Genomic DNA, 20380 nt, shown 5'->3' with positions numbered 1-20380 from the left:
AAGAGGACATGCATCACCTGTGCATAGTGAGGGGAGTGGAGAAACAGCTGTGGTGGAGCAGAATCATTCAGGAAAAAATCCTGGACCCATGGGTGAGAGATTCTCAACTGATCTTTCATCTCAAATGCACCTGTTTTGTGTCAAATGATGCACCAAATATAGGGCTACTTATATTTCCTGAATGAAATGTAATTTTTCCATGTGCCTCTTTGAAAGGGTAATGTCCAGGTGGTCCTCACCAACAAGGAGGTGACTGGTATTAAGGTACAGTCAAACACTCATAAAAGAAAATGGAAAGTGGCAAATGTCCATTTACCTATTTCCATAAATGTTGACAAAATGAAATGATACATTTAAATTTCTATCCTCATTTTTAGTTCCTTGGTAGAAGGATCCATGGACTCAACTCTTGCCTCGTCAAGAGGAGGTCAGAGTTCACCTATTATGAGGACGCCCAGGTATGCCTCGTTGTTTCTCTGTGGTAGGATTTATTTCAGTGTTTGGTTGAGGGTTTTCAACATTGTGGTTGGGCTGACGGTGTTGTTTGTTAAACAGCAGGTGGATATCTCCACCACAGTGGAGGGGTTCCAGGAGAGGGGGGATGACATGATGACCTATCAGTTCTCTACCTCTGACATTATCACCACCCCTCATGAGCCGTCCTCTGGCTCCTCTCAGCAGTTCCCCCAGGATTCTCCACCTCCCCCTCCGCCTCCCCCGTTCCCTTCACCTCCACCTTACCACTTCACCCAGGACCAGACCCCTGACAGCACTCCTCAGGTAAAACTCTTTCTACAGTCAATAACCCTTTTTATTTGTTTTCCTGACATTTGTACTTGTGTGTACAGGTGTGTGTCTCAGTGTCATTGTGTTCCAAGCACAGTGTTTTGGTTTCAACAGGTTTGTCAAGTTTTTAGGTCAGGATGAAAGTATTGTTATGATGTCACTGAATGTTTTGTCCTCTTCAGTTGCAGGTGAAATGCAGTTTAGTATTTATTTTATTTACTTATCTAGGAACAAATTCTTAACTGACTTGCCTTGGGAGCCCAGAGTTGATGTTAATGTGATGTCTGTTTTAGGAGTTTGTGGAGGAGCAACATAATGTTGCAGATGTGCCCCAACTGTGGTGAGTTTGCGTTCATGTGTTAATCTATAGTAAAAACATTTGCTTTGAAATAATCTGCCCCTATATTGTAGTTATACAGATGTAGGACCTTAATAACCTTTTACTGCAGTGGGCTAAATCAGGGTCACTGTCAGGATCGTCATAAGAACACTCGGACCAAAGCGCAGCGTGAAATCGGTTCGACATCTTTTATTTGAAGTGAACCACACAAAAACAATAATGAATAAACGAAACGTGACGATCTGGAGTGCTCAAAGGCAACAACACAAAAACAAGATCCCACAAAACACAGAGGGGAAATGGCTGCCTAAATATGATTCCCAATCAGAGACAACGATAAACAGCTGCCTCTGATAGGGAACCATACCAGGCCAACATAGAAAAAAACAACCTAGATTACCCAGCCTAGTCACACCCCAACCTAACCAAAAAAGAGAATAAAAAGGCTCTCTATGGTCAGGGTGTGACAGTCACACATAGTGTTTCTTAGTAGTCTTAAACAAATCTACCTTGAAACAAAAGTATACATCTCACACACATGGATATAGTCTTAAAAAAGAAGACACCATTAGCATTTCAGATATAGAGTTGAAACACTTTATATACACTACTGTTCAAAAGTTTTCAAACACCTACTGATTCAAGGGTTTTCTTTATTTTTACTCTTTTCTACGTTGTAGAATAATAGCGAAGACATCAAAACTATGAAAGAACACATGGAATCAAAATATATTTTAGGTTTGAGATTCTTCAAATAGTCACCCTTTGCCTTGACAACAGCTTGGCACACTTTTGGCATATTAAATATTTGTTATTATGTGGATTATAATTGACATTTTTGTAGGGGTTGATAGATTTTTCGTTAGGGCAAATCAAGTCTGTAATTACAAACTTTAAAAGCCTTTTTAAAACTAAAATACACTACAAGTGTCTCAGCAACAAACGGGTGATCAAATTAAGATCCTACATTGGTATGGTTTTTATAAATCCTGCAGTTGTAACATAGACTAACATAAAAGGATATCTTAATCTCATGGCATTAATGTATGCTTTAGCTTCTTATGTTGCACATTTGCTACTAAACATATCTATTTACAGGAGTTACTTTGGAAACCAAGGGACAAGCAACTTCTCTCTGAGGTTGGCCGGTATCCGACGTGCTATGGAGGTGAGAAAGTTTACCACCTTTTGAATTTCATTTGATGTACATTTCTGTACCATTTCTAAATGTACTGTCTTGTTCTCACAGGCTCTGACATCCTCAGACAGTACCTCCCTTAATTACCTCACCCACGCTGGGAGGATGGTGTTGAGTGGACTGTCCGAGCTCAACCAGCAGGTAACCATTCAAATAATTGTACAACATTCATCACACCAGATATATAGTTCCCACTGGGCACAGATGTCATTTCAGCGTGTCGTTTTTAGTTACATTTGGTTGAGTTGTCAACTAATGTGAATTCAATCAAAAAAATCTACCATGTCATTGGACTTTGGTGAAAATTTGGTGAAAAAAATACTTTGATGACTTTTTTCAATTCCAATCAGTTTTCCATGTTTATTCAACATCAACACATTACATTTTTTGTTGTTGAAATAACAAGGAAACAAAGTTGATTCAACCAGTCTTTGCCCAGTGGCTTACATTGCGGCAATAGTGATTCATAAGGTTTAGTTGAAAAGTTCCAATGTCTTACAAGCCAAACAATCAGAGGCCCTCTGAATTACAGACCTGAATCTTTGAGTTTATGATCCAAGTTCTAAGGAATTTTATGATTGTTTTGTTTTGAGGATGTGAGGAAGTTTCAGCAGGCCTACGACATCCTGGTGAACTTCATTAATGAGCCAACAAACAGGGAGCGACTAGAGCTGGAGATGGCTCTTGTAGGAGTAGGTTTACATGCAAGCTTGAGCGTTAGCTGCAGGCACCATCTGTTCATCCAACATCTACTCAATGAGACTTTCTAAAGTGCTTGTCAATGAAAAATATGTAATTATCTTATTTGTTTGACTTCAGATCAACCACATCAATTTCACGGATGTATTTTATGAATTTGTTCTACTGAGCCTTCTTGAAGGAAAAACATCTCTTCCAACATCTGTAAGTGACCCTAATAATGTAAACATCCTGTTGTGTATCTACCCTATCCACACTGTAGCCATACCAGGTCTGTAGACACTCACTCATGTCCCCTGTTACTACTCCAGAGGCCTGGTAGCTTCTTTTATCTGCTCATAGAAGTGATGATGAGGATTCGCCCTCCTGGAGGAGCCTGGACAGAGTCTGCTGGGAGCTTCTACTTCCTCATTAAGGTGCATTTCTCTCTCCCTCTCCCTCTCTCTGTCTCTGTATCCTGAACTGTGTGAAATGGTTTGTTTCATCCTTTTCTTTGTAGTTGGTCATTAAAGAATAGTTGATGATGTGTCTGTTGTCTTCAGGATCAGATGAAGGCGTGGTTGGACTCCATCTTCAACCTCGATGAGTCCATCTATGAAAGCCCACAGAGGCTCTCGTGGCAGGTGATGGAGATTCTAGAAATGCAGGTTGACTTCCTCCTGTCCAGCCTGGATTAAGGGTCCCAAACTGAGCTGAGGATCCCAAACACAAAATAAAGTATTTTGCATTTAAACATTATCTGTCAATCTCAAACTAATTTTACATCATGTCAAATCAAATCAAAGCACATTTTATTGGTCACAAACACATGGTTAGCAGATGTTAATGCGAGTGTAGCGAAATGCTTGAGCTTCTAGTTCCGACCGTGCAGTAATATATAAAAAGTAATCTAACAATTTCAAAACAACTACCTTATACACACACAAGTGTAAAGGAATGAATAAGAATATGTACATGTAAATATATGGATGAGCGATGGCCCACCCAGCAACAAGGAAAACACACAAGAACTATGGTCAGAACGTGACAGTACCCCCCTCCCCCAAGGTGCGGACTCCGACCACACAACCTAAACCTATAGGGGAGGGTCTGAGTGGGCATCTGTCCGCGGTGGCGGCTCTGGCGCTGGACGTGGACCCCACTCCATCATTGTCTTAGTCCACCTCCTTAGCGTCCTTTGAGTGGCGACCCTCGCCGCCGACCTAGGCCTAGGAACCCTAACAAAGGACTCCATTGGACTGAGTGGCAGCTCCGGACTGAGGGGCAGCTCGGGACTGAGGTAGCTCAGGACTGAGGGGTAGCTCAGGACTGATGGGTAGCTCAGGCCTGAGGGGTAGCTCAGGACTGAGGGGTAGCTCAGGACTGAGAGGTAGCTCAGGCTGGTTGACGGCTCTGGCAGCTTCTGGCTGACTGACGGCTCTGGCAGATCCTGGCTGACTGGCGACTCTGGCAGATCCTGGCTGACTGGCGACTCTGGCAGATCCTGGCTGACTGGCGACGATCCTGGCTGACTGGCGACTCTGGCAGATCCTGGCTGACTGGCGACTCTGGCAGATCCTGGCTGACTGGCGACTCTGGCAGATCCTGGCTGACTGGCGACTCTGGCAGATCCTGGCTGACTGGCGACGATCCTGGCTGACTGGCGACTCTGGCAGATCCTGGCTGACTGGCGACTCTGGCAGATCCTGGCTGACTGGTGACTCTGGCAGATCCTGGCTGACTGGCGGCTCTGGCAGATCCTGGCTGACTGGCGGCTCCATGCTGACCTGCGGCTCTGGCGGCTCTGGACAGACGGGAGACTCTAGCGGCTCTGGACAGAAGGGAGAATCTGACGGCGCTGGAGAGACGGGAGACTCTAGCAGCTCTGGACAGACGGGCAGCTCAGGCGGCGCTGGGCAGACGAGCAGCTCAGGCGGCGCTGGGCAGACGGGTAGCTCAGGCGGCGCTGGGCAGCTCAGGCGGCGCTGGGCAGACGGCCAGCTCAGGCGGCGCTGGGCAAACTGGAGACTCCGGCAACGCTGGAGAGGAGGAAGGCTCTAGCAGCTCTGGACAGAGGAATTCTGACGCCTTTCGACTGAGGGGCTCTGGCACCTCTGGACTGAGGGGCGCTGGCGCCTTTTGACTGAGGGGCTCTGGCGCCTTTTGACTGAGGGCCTCTGGCGCCTCTGGACTGAGGGGCTCTGGCGCCTCTGGACTGAGGGGCTCTGGTGCCTCTGGACTGAGGGGAGGAAACTCTGGTAGCGCCGGACAGGCGGGAGCACCTGTATTGATGGGACGGAGAGACAGCCTGGTGCGGGGTGCCGGCACTGGTGGTACCGGGCTGGGGACAGGCACCTCAGGGAGAATGCCTTGCATACTACGCCAAATCAACTGCTCTCTCTCTTCACACACCCCCAATTCTATTAACAACTCCTCGAATGTCTCCTCATCTCCCATCCGTTCACTCTCCTCCATTCTGTCCAATAACTCCTCGACCCTCTCAGACTCAGCCCTCAGCTTCGCCGATAGCTCCAATAACATCCATGGCTCCTTACGGTAAACAGGGGGAGTTGGCTCAGGTCTGGCTCCTGACTCTGCCACACTCTCCCTGTGCCCCCTCCCCCAATACATTTTTGGGGCTGCCTCTCGGGCTTCCAGCCACTCTGCCGTGCTAGCTCCTCATAATGCCGCCTCTCTGCTTTTGCTGCCTCCAGCTCGGCTTTGGGGCGGCAATATTCCCCTGGGCAGAATAGCTCCCAAGTCCATTTTTCCAAATAGTGCAGCCTCTCCCACTGCTGCTGCTGCTGCTGCTGCTGCCTCTGTTGCTTCTCCTGCTGCTGCTTTTGCTGCTGCTGCTGTTGCTCCTGCTGCTGCTGCTGTTGCTGCTGCTGCTGCCGCTGTCTGTTACCACGCCGCTTGGTCCTTGGTTGGTGGGTGATTCTGTAACGGCTTTCTTCCTGGGAAGGAGAGGCGGACCAAAACGCAGCGTGGTTAGGGTTAAACATCTTTAATAAAGACAAAGACCGAGAAAACACTACAAATTTACAAAACAATAAATGTGAAAACCCGAAAACAGTCCTGTGTGTTGAATCAAACACGGAAATAATCACCCACAAACCCCAACACAAAACAAGCTACCTAAATATGGTTCACAATCAGAGACAATGACTAACACCTGCCTCTGATTGAGAACCATATCAGGCCAACCACAGAAACAAACAAACTAGACACACAACATAGAATGCCCACCCAGCTCACGTCCTGACCAACACTAAAACAAGGAAAACACACAAGAACAATGGTCAGAATGTGACAGTCTGTCTCATTCAGCTCCCATTCCCCCTCCTTCATAGTAGAAGCATCAAAGACTGTTGACATCTAGTGGAAGCCTTAGGAAGTGCAATATGGCCCCATGGACACTGTATAGTCGATAGACAATGACTTGAAAAACTACAAACCCCAGATTTCCCACTTCCTGGTTGGATTGTTTTTCTCAGGTTTTTGCCTGCCATATAGTTTCTGTTATACTGACAGACATCATCATCATCATCATCAAAATTCAATAGCTGCTGACATCTGCAAAATCCTGATTTGTCCCCGTTATCTGTATTCCAAGATGGCATAGCAGTTCAGACGTCTTTTGTCCTCGTCTTGTCGTGTCCCGTATATATATATATTTACAACTTTTTCACATACATTTTTTAAATTTTCCATAAACTCATCTTCAAAACACTCTCCTGCAACCCGCCTCACCAATTTATATTTATAAAAAGTATTATTCACCTTAAATCTGTAATCCTCCAAGAAGCTAGCCAGAAACTCCAAGAAGCTAGCCAGAAACTAGCCAGAAGCTAGCCAGGAGCTAGCCAGAAGCTAGCCAGAAACTAATCCAGAAGCTAATCAGAAGCTAGTTCAGAAGCTAGTTAGCTTCTTTACTGGCAAATCGTTAGTATTCATCTAACCACGGTTTGTGGTCATCAGCTATCCTTTAGCTCGAAAATCTATCGCCAGTTTTGTACAGCGCAGCGCAGCGCGGCTCGCAACGGAACATACCGGACCAATTTTTCTCTCCATGTCCCTGGATTTCAACCGCTAACTCTGGACATTCCTACCTGGATCTCACAGCTAGCTAGGTGCTCACCGTGTGACTATCGGCTTTCGTCGATTCCGGAGCAAAAATCAATTATTCCGGAGCTAGCCAGCTGAAGAGTTCCATCAATCACTCCTGGGCTGCAGTCACCTATCCGGACCCGTTTTACTGCCTACGCGGAGCCCCACCGGGCCTTCACAACTGGACTGCCGACGTTATTTACCCGAAGGAGTTATCCGGCTGGCTCCTCCGTCGCGACGTTACCTGAACGCCCATCTGCGGCCTGCTAACCGTTAGCTGTCTTATCGGCTGCTATCTGAATAGACACTCGGACAATTTATTTATTTATTTTTATTATTATTATTATTATTATTATTTCTTCTTGGGCCTCTATAACTATATCTATTGTTTTTTGTGTGGTTTTTTTGTGATTTGGATTAATCCCCTCTAGCACACGGAACCCCACTAATCTACTGACGGAACGCAAGAGGTGGCTAATAACAGACCTCCATCCTATGCTAGCTTGCTACCGATGGCCTGGCTAGCTGTCTAAATCGCCGTGACCCCCAACCAACCTCTCCACTCACTGGACCCTTTTGATCACTCGACTAAGCATGCCTCTCCTTAATGTGAATATGCCTTGTACATTGCTGTTCTGGTTAGTGTTTATTGGCTTATTTCACTGTAGAGCCTCTAGTCCTGCTCACTATACCTTATCCAACCTATTAGTTCCACCACCCACACATGCAATGACATCTCCTGGTTTCAATGAAGTTTCTAGAGACAATATCTCTCTCTTCATCACTCAATACCTAGGTTTACCTCCACTGTATTCACATCCTACCATAACTTTGTCTGTAAATTATACCTTGATGCTATTTTATCGCCCCCAGAAACCTCCTTTTACTCTCTGTTCCAGATGTTCTAGACGACCAATTCTTATTGCTTTTAGCCGCACCCTTATTCTACTCCTCCTCTGTTCCTCTGGTGATGTAGAGGTGAATCCAGGCCCTGCAGTGCCTAGCTCCACTCCTATTCCCCAGGCGCTCTCTTTTGACGACTTCTGTAACCGTAATAGCCTTGGTTTCATGCATGTTAACATTAGAAGCCTCCTCCCTAAGTTTGTTCTATTCACAGCTTTAGCACACTCTGCCAACCCGGATGTTCTAGCTGTGTCTGAATCCTGGCTTAGGAAGACCACCAAAAATTCTGAAATTTTAATTCCAAACTACAACATTTTCAGACAAGATGGAACTGCCAAAGGGGGCGGTGTTGCAATCTACTGCAAAGATAGCCTGCAGAGTTCTGTCCTACTATCCAGGTCTGTACCCAAACAATTTGAACTTCTACTTTTAAAAATCCACCTCTCTAAAAACAAGTCTCTCACCGTTGCCGCCTGCTATAGACCACCCTCTGCCCCCAGCTGTGCTCTGGACACCATATGTGAACTGATTGCCCCCATCTATCTTCAGAGCTCGTGCTGCTAGGCGACCTAAACTGGAACATGCTTAACACCCCAGCCATCCTACAATCTAAACTTGATGCCCTCAATCTCACACAAATTATCAATGAACCTACCAGGTACCTCCCCAAAGCCTTAAACACGGGCACCCTCATAGATATCATCCTAACCAACTTGCCCTCTAAATACACCTCTGCTGTCTTCAACCAAGATCTCAGCGATCACTGCCTCATTGCCTGCATCCGTAATGGGTCAGCGGTCAAACGACCTCCACTCATCACTGTAAAACGCTCCCTGAAACACTTCAGCGAGCAGGCCTTTCTAATCGACCTGGCCGGGGTATCCTGGAAGGATATTGATCTCATCCCGTCAGTAGAGGATGCCTGGATATTTTTTTTTGAAAAGCCTTCCTAACCATCTTAAATAAACATGCCCCATTCAAGAACTGTAGAACCAGGAACAGATATAGCCCTTGGTTCTCCCCAGACCTGACTGCCCTTAACCAACACAAAAACATCCTATGGCGTTCTGCATTAGCATCGAACAGCCCCCGTGATATGCAGCTGTTCAGGGAAGCTAGAAACCATTATACACAGTCAGTTAGAAAAGCCAAGGCTAGCTTTTTCAAGCAGAAATTTGCTTCCTGCAACACTAACTCAAAAAGTTCTGGGACACTGTAAAGTCCATGGAGAATAAGAACACCTCCTCCCAGCTGCCCACTGCACTGAAGATAGGAAACACTGTCACCACTGATAAATCCACCATAATTGAGAATTTCAATAAGCATTTTTCTACGGCTGGCCATGCTTTCCACCTGGCTACTCCTACCCCGGTCAACAGCACTGCACCCCCACAGCAACTCGCCCAAGCCTTCCCCATTTCTCCTTCTCCCAAATCCATTCAGCTGATGTTCTGAAAGAGCTGCAAAACCTAGACCCGTACAAATCAGCTGGGCTTGACAATCTGGACCCACTATTTCTGAAACTATCCGCCACCATTGTCGCAACCCCTATTACCAGCCTGTTCAACCTGTCTTTCATATCGTCTGAGATCCCCAAGGATTGGAAAGCTGCGGCAGTCATCCCCCTCTTCAAAGGGGGAGACACCCTGGACCCAAGCTGTTACAGACCTATGTCCATCCTGCCCTGCCTATCTAAGGTCTTCGAAAGCCAAGTCAACAAGCAGATTACCGACCATTTCGAATCTCACCGTACCTTCTCCGCTGTGCAATCTGGTTTCTGAGCCGGTCACGGATGCACCTCAGCCACGCTCAAGGTACTAAACGATATCATAACCGCCATCGATAAAAGACAGTACTGTGTAGCCGTCTTCATCGACCTTGCCAAGGCTTTCGACTCTGTCAATCGCCATATTCTTATCGGCAGACTCAGTAGCCTCGGTTTTTCTGATGACTGCCTTGCCTGTTTCACCAACTACTTTGCAGACAGAATTCAGTGTGTCAAATCGGAGGGCATTCTGTCCGGTCCTCTGGCAGTCTCAATGGGGGTGCCACAGGGTTCAATTCTCGGGCCGACTCTTTTCTCTGTATATATCAATGATGTTGCTCTTGCTGCGGGCAATTCCCTGATCCACCTCTACGCAGACGACACCATTCTGTATACTTCCAGGCCCGTCCTTGGACACTGTGCTATCTAACCTCCAAACGAGCTTCAATGCCATACAGCACTCCTTCCGTGGCCTCCAACTGCTCTTAAACGCTAGTAAAACCAAATGCATGCTTTTCAACCGTTCGATGCCTGCACCCGCACGCCCGACTAGCATCACCACCCTGGATGGTTCCGACCTAGAATACGTGGACATCTATAAGTACCTAGGTGTCTGGCTAGACTGTAAACTCTCCTTCCAGACTCATATCAAACATCTCCAATCTAAAATCAAATCTAGAGTCGGTTTCTATTGAGCAAAAAAGCCTCCTTCACTCACGCCGCCAAACTTACCCTAGTAAAACTGACTATCCTACCGATCCTCGACTTCGGCGATGTCATCTACAAAATAGCTTCCAACACTCTACTCAGCAAACTGGATGCAGTTTATCACAGTGCCATCCGTTTTGTTACTAAAGCACCTTATACCACCCACCACTGCGACCTGTATGCTCTAGTCGGCTGGCCCTTGCTTCATATTCGTCGCCAGACCCACTGGCTCCAGGTCATCTACAAGTCCATGCTAGGTAAAGCTCCGCCTTATCTCAGTTCACTGGTCACGATGGCAACACCCACCCGTAGCACGCGCTCCAGCAAGTGTATCTCACTGATCATCCCTAAAGCCAACACCTCATTTGGCCGCCTTTCGTTCCAGTTCTCTGCTGCCTGTGACTGGAACGAATTGCAAAAATCGCTGAAGTTGGAGACTTTTATCTCTCTCACCAACTTCAAACATCTGCTATCTGAGCAGCTAACGATTGCTGCAGCTGTACATAGTCTATCGGTAAACAGCCCACCCAATTTTACCTACCTCATCCCCATACTGTTTATATTTATTTACTTTTCTGCTTTTTTGCACACCAATATCTCTACCTGTACATGACCATCTGATCATTTATCACTCCAGTGTTAATCTGCAAAATTGTAATTATTCGCCTACCTCCTCATGCCTTTTGCACACAATGTATATAGACTCTCTTTTTTTCCCTACTGTGTTATTGACTTGTTAATTGTTTACTCCATGTGTAACTCTGTGTTGTCTGTTCACACTGCTATGCTTTATGTTGGCCAGGTCGCAGTTGCAAATGAGAACTTGTTCTCAACTAGCCTACCTGGTTAAATAAAGGTGAAATAAAAAAATAAAAATAAAAAACCTCTCTCATCTATTTCTGATGTCAATCCAGTTTGATTTCTATTTGCCATATATTTTTAACTGTGCTGTTTCACAGATGAACCAATTTAGGAGATAAGGTCAGAACCAGAAAAAGCTTTGCTATTGACTACAAAGATTCTATTTGCTATTTTATGAGTGTGTTAAGATCACACAATGGGGTTGTGGGGATATCAGTGCAAGAGTATGTGTAAACAACATTTTATAAACAAGTTTGTAGTATTTCAGCAGTAGTACTTAGTGGTTGTTGTGCAATGGTAGTAGAATGAGGCAATAATTGTCCATGAACCATAACACTTTCCACAGGAGAAATAGAATCATAAAGCAAGTAAACTCTAATGGTGTTCCCTACCCCTTTACAAGCTATATGTCTCCTATAACGGTCTTAGATGTACACCATTTAAAAGTGAATATCTAAAATGAAAGGACTTACGGGCCAAAATATAGTCTATATCTATCATTCTTGATGGCTTATTATGAGTCATCTGTTTTGTTCAACTTCAGACCACAACGTTTTATACACAGAAGGAAACAGCTGTCAGAAAGACAGCTCTCTCAGGCAGGAAAGGAGGCGAGAATGCATCACCTGCTTGCATTGTGAGACTAGATATGCAGACATTGTTCTTGACATTCATGAACTTGTCAATCCAGTTACAGTATATGCCATTAATGTAACAGGTTATCCTATTAGTAGCCATAGCTGTGAAAAATAAATCAATGCTGTCCTCTAATGGGCTAGAGGTCTTATTGCACCTGGAGGAGGGTTACTTACTGGCTCTTGGAGTTGTCCAGAAATTCCTGTTGCTCCTTTCAAATCTGATGAATATACAATCAGTATTATTACATAGACAACTGTATTAATATTATAGATGGCTACAATAAAAGTCCTAAAATAATCTACTTCTTGTGTGGTGGGACCCCTACTCATCTTGTACCAGGTAGGACAGAATTAATCTTTCAACATCCATTAGATATGATGATCATTTAATCCCTCTTGTTTGAATCAGAGCAGAGGCTTATATCTAAACTCAGATGACCAATGATGTTTTGAACCCCATATTTATTCCAAATCTGCATAAGGGAGAGTGGGGTAATTTGAGCCAAAGGGGTAAGTTGAGTCACCTTTATTTTGAGGAAACCATACACAAAATGAATCATTTGACAAATAATTAGGAAGCGGTCATCCTTTCATGGAGTCTATGAAGAAAGAAACCACATGGAAAAAGAGATAAGCAAATAAGGTCCAACAACAGATTTTCACCAAGTCAAATTAATTTAATGTGTTAGAGGTTTCATTATGCTTGTCTCTAAACCAAAGAAGATCACTTTAAGATTGTTCTATACATCAGTTGGGATCTCTAGAAACTTTAATATGAGGTCCTAAACCTGTCATGAAAGTGCATCATTGTAGCTGTGTCAGCAAATAAAGTCTAAATGTTTTCCTTTGGGTAAGTTGAACCAATGACAATGAGACAAGTTGAGCCAATGACTGAGCCAATGGAAAGTTGAGCAAACTGAAGAATTTTCTTCCCAGGCGTAATGCAAGGCATTTACAGTGCCTTGCGAAAGTATTCGGCCCCCTTGAACTTTGCGACCTTTTGCCACATTTCAGGCTTCAAACATAAAGATATAAAACTGTATTTTTTTTGTGAAGAATCAACAACAAGTGGGACACAATCATGAAGTGGAACGACATTTATTGGATATTTCAAACTTTTTTAACAAATCAAAAACTGAAAAATTGGGCGTGCAAAATTATTCAGCCCCCTTAAGTTAATACTTTGTAGCGCCACCTTTTGCTGCGATTACAGCTGTAAGTCGCTTGGGGTATGTCTCTATCAGTTGTGCACATCGAGAGACTGAAATTTTTTCCCATTCCTCCTTGCAAAACAGCTCGAGCTCAGTGAGGTTGGATGGAGAGCATTTGTGAACAGCAGTTTTCAGTTCTTTCCACAGATTCTCGATTGGATTCAGGTCTGGACTTTGACTTGGCCATTCTAACACCTGGATATGTTTATTTTTGAACCATTCCATTGTAGATTTTGCTTTATGTTTTGGATCATTGTCTTGTTGAAGACAAATCTCAGTCCCAGTCTCAGGTCTTTTACAGACTCTATCAGGGTTTCTTCCAGAATGGTCCTGTATTTGGCTCCATCCATCTTCCCATCAATTTTAACCATCTTCCCTGTCCCTGCTGAAGAAAAGCAGGCCCAAACCATGATGCTGCCACCACCATGTTTGACAGTGGGGATGGTGTGGTCAGGGTGCCCTGGCTGTAGTGAAAGTGAAAGACACCGTGCGCTTGACTGCATAACATGGTGCCTGACCAGTACTGCGCTTCTTACGGTAAGCACGAGGAGTGGGCTCAGGTCTCCAACCTGACTCTGCCACACTCCCCGTGTGCCACCCCGTGTGCCATTTTTGGGGCTGCCTCCCGTGCTTGTCGCGCTGCCGTGCTAACTCCTCATATCGCCGCCACTCAGCTTTCGCTGCCTCCAGCTCTGCCTTGGGGTGGCGATATTCCCCAGCCTGTTTCCAGGGTCCTTTTCCGTCCAAAATCTCCTCCCATGTAAATGAGTCCGGAGATCGCTGCTGCCAGATACCACGCTGCTTGGTCCTTGGTTGGTGGGTGATTCTGTAACGATTGGCCTCGTCATCTGAGGAAGAGTAGTCAAGATCGGACCAATGCGCAGCGTGCTATGTGTCCATGTTAACATTTAAAAATCAACTGAACACTGAATAACAAAATAACAAAGTGAATGTACGAAACGACAACGAAACAGTCCTGTCTAGTGAAGACACAAAACAGAAAACAATCACCCACAAAACACAGGTTGGAAAAGGCTACCTAAGTATGATTCTCAATCAGAGACAGCGAATGACACCTGCCTCTGATTGAGAACCATACTAGGCCAAACACATAGAAAAAAGAACATAGACTACCCACCCCAACTCACGCCCTGACCAACCTAAAACAAAGACATAACAAAGGAACTAAGGTCAGAACGTGACACGCCCTCCTTTCGGCAAATCTGTCCACAACTCCATTTTGTTGCTCCCAGCCTATAGACAGAAACTAAAACAGGAAACACCTGTGCTCAGGTCTGTTCAACGCTGGTCCGACCAATCTGATTCCACGCTTCAAGATTGCTTCAATCACGTGGACTGGGATATGTTCCGGATAGACTCAGTCAACAGCGTTGATGTATACGCTGATTCGGTGAGCGAGTTTAATAGCAAGTGCATCAGTGATGTTGTACCCACGGTGACTATTAAAACCTTCCCCAACCAGAAACCATGGATTGATGGCAGCATTCACGCAAAACTGAATGCGCGAACCATTGCATTTAATCATGGCAGGGCGACCAGAAACATATATGAACAGTGTAGCTATTCCCTCCGTAAGGAAATTAAAGAAGCTAAGCTTCAGTATAGAGACAATGTAGAGTTGCAATTCAACGGCTCAGACACAAGTTGTATGTGGCAGGGTCTACAGTCAATCACGGATTACAAAAAGAAAACCATCCCCGTCGACGAAATACTGGACGGTAAAGGATCCTGGACGTGGGAGGAAATATTGGCAAGAGAGAATCGCCTACCATGGAGGCAGGTGGGGATAGCACGGGATGAACGGCGACGATATGAGGGGACACGTTTAGCACGGAATCCCGAGATCCCGATATGGGGGGCACACGAGGCGATTGGCTGAGTCAGTTTGGAGACCTGAGCCAACTCCTCGTACTCCTTCCATTTCAATATTATCGCTTGCACAGTGCTCCTTGGGATGTTTAAAGCTTGGGAAATCTTTTTGTATCCAAATCCGGCTTTAAACTTCTTCACAACAGTATCTCGGACCTGCCTGGTGTGTTCCTTGTTCTTCATGATGCTCTCTGCGCTTTTAACGGATCTCTGAGACTATCACAGTGCAGGTGCATTTATACGGAGACTTGATTACACAAAGGTGGATTGTATTTATCATCATTAGTCATTTAGATCAACATTGGATCATTCAGAGATCCTCACTGAACTTCTGGAGAGAGTTTGCTGCACTGAAAGTAAAGGGGCTGAATAATTTTGCACGCCCAATTTTTCAGTTTTTGATTTGTTAAAAAAGTTTGAAATATCCAATAAATGTCGTTCCACTTCATGATTGTGTCCCACTTGTTGTTGATTCTTCACAAAAAAATACAGTTGCATATCTTTATGTTTGAAGCCTGAAATGTGGCAAAAGGTCGCAAAGTTCAAGGGGGCCGAATACTTTCGCAAGGCACTGTATCTTTATGTACATATTCTTTATCCCTTTACACTTGTAAATATAGTAGTTTTGGAATTGTTAGGGTAGATTTCTAATTGGTTATTACTGCATTGTCGGAACTAGAAGCACAAGCATTTCGCTACACTCGCATTAACATCTGCTAACCATGTGTATGTGACCAAAAAAAATTATTTGATTTGATTTGATTTGAATAGACCCTGATAAAATAAGTCATGTGGATCTCAGGTGTGAGGCTTTATCTAGTTCAGACACATCCCCAAAGCCAACACCTCATTTGGCTGCCTTTCCTTCCAGTTCTCTGCTGCCAGTGACTGGAACCAATTGCAAAAATGGCTGAATCTGGAGACTTTTATTTCCCTCACCAACTTTAAACATCAGCTATATGAGCAGCTAACCGATCGCTGCAGCTGTACATAGTCCATCTGTATATAGCCCACCCAATCAACCTACCTCATCCCCATACTGTTTTTATTTACTTTTCTGCTCTTTTGCACACCAGTATCTCTACTTGCACATCATCATCTGCTCATTTATCACTCCAGTGGTAATCTACTAAAGTGTAATTCTTCACTACTATGGCCTATTTATTGCCTACCTCCTCATGCCTTTTGCACACACTGTATATAGACTTTTTTTTTACTGTGTCATTGACTTGTTTATTGTGTTATTGGCTTGTTTATTATTTATTCCATCTGTAACTATGTGTTGTTGTCTGTGTCACACTGCTTTGCTTTATCTTGGCCAAGTCGCAGCTGTAAATGAGAACTTGTTCTTGACTAGCCTACCTGGTTAAATAAAGGTGGAATAAAAAATGACAAACAGTGAAGGTCAAATTTCCAGGTGGGTCAATGTAAGTTAAAGCTGACAGAGCTAATAGTTAGCTCTCCGAGAAGCTCAAACGCGAAGGCTGACAATTTCAATTTGCAACGTGACCTTCTGTGTTGGCATCTTTCCGGAGAAATGTGTTTCCAAGTGTTCAAAGTAGAAATCAAATCTTAAACAAAATATATTAGACAATTAAATGTGAAGTAATGCCCAAAAACAACAAGCAGTCAATTAGTCTTGGACTGTGCTAGACATGGACATGGGAGATGTTTGGCTGCTTGGATTGGCTGATGCTTAATGATTTTCAACATCAAGTGACTGGTTTAGGCATAGGGGTAGACCACACTTCAAGTCTCAAGAAGGCAGTAGCAATGCTAACTTATTCTTTCACTATGCATACTGTATCTATTACCTTGGGTGAGATCATGCCTATGGACACCCAGTTGCATTGTCAATGTTTGGATGAACTTCAAATGAGTAAACTTGGCTTTTACACAATGACACAGCCTCTAAATGTAGTTTTTGCACTTCATTTTTTCATGGACAGTTCCACAAGTCCATATTTTCGGGTCATCCCCTTTGAACTATCTCTTCTTCATATTCAGACCTACAAAGGCTGATTACCTGTGAAATCTGCCACAATCCCCCTCCCCTCTACACAGGATGTTTAGATACAGATTTAGGATCTTAATTTGAATTTGAATTATGTTTTAGTCCCACACGTGGAAGTTGAATGCTTTGACACATTGAATGTGAAAGTGAGAGTGGTTCAGTGAGTGGACTCGACCTTGAACAGGGGGATGATGAATGCAGGAAAGAACGTTCCTTTTCAGAACCATGGAGAGCGCATTATGCATTGTGGCGCAGCCCCTTTTTCTACTTCGAGTTAGAGCCATATGTATTTGTTAAACTGCTCTACTCCCACTGCTCCCTAAACCATGGTTCACAATTTTATAAACTCCCAAATCATCCTCAAAATACAATTTAATTGATTTCACTGATGAGTGTTTTTTAATCAGTTTGGTAAACATGTTCCTCCGATTGTGACATTGCCAACCATTCCGAATGGAATGATTTGACGTATTAATGGATCCCTATAAAACCCTTTAATTCTAAGAAAGTGTCATATGGTCTTGAACTCGGTCAAAACACTGCAGTATGAAGGGCGATAATGAGTAGGCCTACGTTCAGTAGCTTTTTGAAAGCAACCACGCTGAGATTGCTCCGCGAGCGGCCGCTTCTGTGTGCAGCTGGCCTGGTGATCGGGACGGGTTCGGCAGTCTACTTTTATAACAAATATTACGGCGTCGGTGAGGATGAACCCGCCACGGTGGAGATCGTGGACCGGGTTGAAGAGGGTACATTTACATATTTTACAATGTCTAAATAGCAATACTGACTGTATAAACGTGTAGAAAAAAAGGAGGAAGGGGAGCGCTGCTAAGGTACACAATAGTAGCTTTTGGTAGACAGAAGGTGCTCTTTGGTAAAAGGGGTAAATTGGCCGTCAAAAAGAAAGGAGGACCAAGGCACTCTTCATATCATTAATATAATGCATTTTTTTGTATGGAATGTTCAATGGAAAGTTTTTAAACATTGTTTCCCTTGAACATGACATACAAATGAAGGCATTTTAATGAATGATATGAAGAGTTCCGTGGTCCTCCTTACTTTTTGACATGCTTTATATAGTCCGGACTGAAACTATATTCAGGCGTCGTCTAAAATGGCACCCTATACCCTATTCCCTTTTTTTTTTTTTTTTACCAGGGCCCATAGTTATATGGTCAAAAGGCTCTGGTTAATAGTAGTGCTATAAATAGGAAATAGGGTGCCATTTAGGACTGATTTGATGACATGATGATGGCTAGTAATTCCACTATTAACAACAACAAACGAACATGCTCCTCTGAAACCAAATATTTTCTTTAGGTTTAATTGAAGGTATTGGAACATTATGCAGACACATAAATACAATGTGATATCATACCAATATAAACACAATTCAATTATAAGATCAGCCTAACTACATGGACAGATGTTTGGTGTCTTGTAGTATTTCTTCAACTTAGAGAAAATAATTATTTATTGTTTATTCATAAAGATCATGATCCCACCCTGGACCAGGAGGACCCAGTCCTTGTTCAGGTAAGAATATTGTAGGCCTATCAATAGTCTGGGTACCGGTCGGTTCCTGCTCTCTTGCCAATTCCATCGTGGCAAAATTATATTTGCATGACAATCCCATAAGGAGTTGTCAGAGAGCTGAAACCGCCTGGCACCCAGGCTATAACAATACTGCTTCATTATCAGGACTTGTTCAATAATAATCTGGCATTCAAACTGTAATTGATTTATTCCTTAGTTTGTGGATGAGGAGGTTGGGCAGCGTCCCTGTCTGGCTTTAGTCCCTTGGTCTGGACCTCTGTGGGTTCCCAGCTTTGTAAGTCCAACAGTACTGATACTCTCTTGTCTTCACTCTGTTCTATAGACTGGTTTATGTAACTTAAACACAAACATGACGTTTTCTGAAGAACAATATAAGAATACATTTCTGTAAACATATTCCATATTTTTTACAACTGCAGCTGACTTATTACCTTACCCTTGCTGGGAGGATGATAGTGAAAGAGCTGGCAGTGTTAAACACACAGGTAACCATGCAGATTATTGGACAAAGATCATCTTTTCTAATAGGCATGATTACCTTCAGTATCCACTACGGTCGTGAAATACTTTGTTGTCCTTTCCCTCATTTTCACACAGATTTTCATGATGGAGCAGCCTATTTTCATCTGTTTCACTCCTGTAGGGAGGTTGGTGTGGGAGGAACTGTCTTCTCAAACTGAACAGGTAGCCATTCATATGCAGGTACCTCAGATGTTTCATCAACCTTAGAACACAGACCTGTGTAGTTCAACTGCCAAATCTTTTAGCATCTATAATCAGTGGCCACCACTTGCGATCCTCCCTATATGTCTGTCAATCCTTTAGGCTACCAGTCTATCATTCAAATGGACTCTTAAATTGATCCTGTCTTGTTCCTTAGTATGTGGATGAGGAGGTTCAGCAGCAGCCCGGTCTGACTTTAATCTCTTGGTCTGGACCTCAGTGGGTTTCAAGCGCCGTGAGTCCATCCATGCTGATACTCTCTGGTCTTTAGGGGGCTTAAACATAAACACAACGTTCTCTGAAGAAGAAAAAACGTATGGAAATGCATTTCTGTAAACATATTCCCTTTTGTTATAGCCTGTCAAACTGCAGCCAACATATTACTTTACCCATGCTGGGAACACGCTGGTGAGAGAGCTGTCAGTATTAAATACACAGGTAACCATGCCGAAAATTAACCAATGCTCATGTGATCTAATAGAGATAATTACCTTCAGTATCCACTATGGTAGATTAATACTTTGACGTCTTTAAAGCTGTTTCTTATTTTCTCACAGATTTTCATGATGGAGCAGCCAATTTTCATATGTTTCACTCCTGTAGGGAGGTTGGTGTGGGAGGAACTGACTTCTCAAACTGAACAGGTAGCCATTCATGTGCAGATACTTCAGATGTTTCCTTAACATTTGAACACAGACCAGTGTAGTTCAACTGCCAACCCTTTTAGAATCTATAATGCAGTGGCCTCCTTTTGAGATCCTCCATATACCAGTCTGTCACTCCTATAGGCTACCAGTCAATCATTCAAACTGACTCATAAATTGATCCTGTCTTCTTCCTTAGTATATGGATGAGGAGGTTGGGCAGCAGCCCTGTCTGGATTTAATCCCTTGGTCTGTTTATTATTAATCACAGAGAAAGCTCTACAATTAGGGGATGTCTTTGTTTTGCAGCCAAATAGTGAAGACTCTGGTTTTCCCTTTGAGAAGATGCAGCTG

The 20380-nt window shown here is 43.8% G+C and overlaps 1 long non-coding RNA gene across 1 annotated transcript; it reads left to right on the top strand.

Moving 5' to 3' along the window:
* The first annotated feature begins 19250 nt into the window (after positions 1-19250).
* On the top strand, positions 19251-19820 carry LOC121839074. Its single transcript, XR_006078639.1, has 3 exons — positions 19251-19343; positions 19540-19617; positions 19740-19820. It is a non-coding gene; the product is annotated as an uncharacterized LOC121839074 (long non-coding RNA).
* The last annotated feature ends 560 nt before the right edge of the window (positions 19821-20380 follow it).

This window comes from Oncorhynchus tshawytscha, linkage group LG13 (genome assembly GCF_018296145.1).
Source record: "Oncorhynchus tshawytscha isolate Ot180627B linkage group LG13, Otsh_v2.0, whole genome shotgun sequence".
Lineage (NCBI taxonomy): Eukaryota > Metazoa > Chordata > Actinopteri > Salmoniformes > Salmonidae > Oncorhynchus > Oncorhynchus tshawytscha.
The sequence above is the reverse complement of the archived record's forward strand: the minus strand, read 5'-3'. Positions and strand labels throughout refer to the sequence as shown.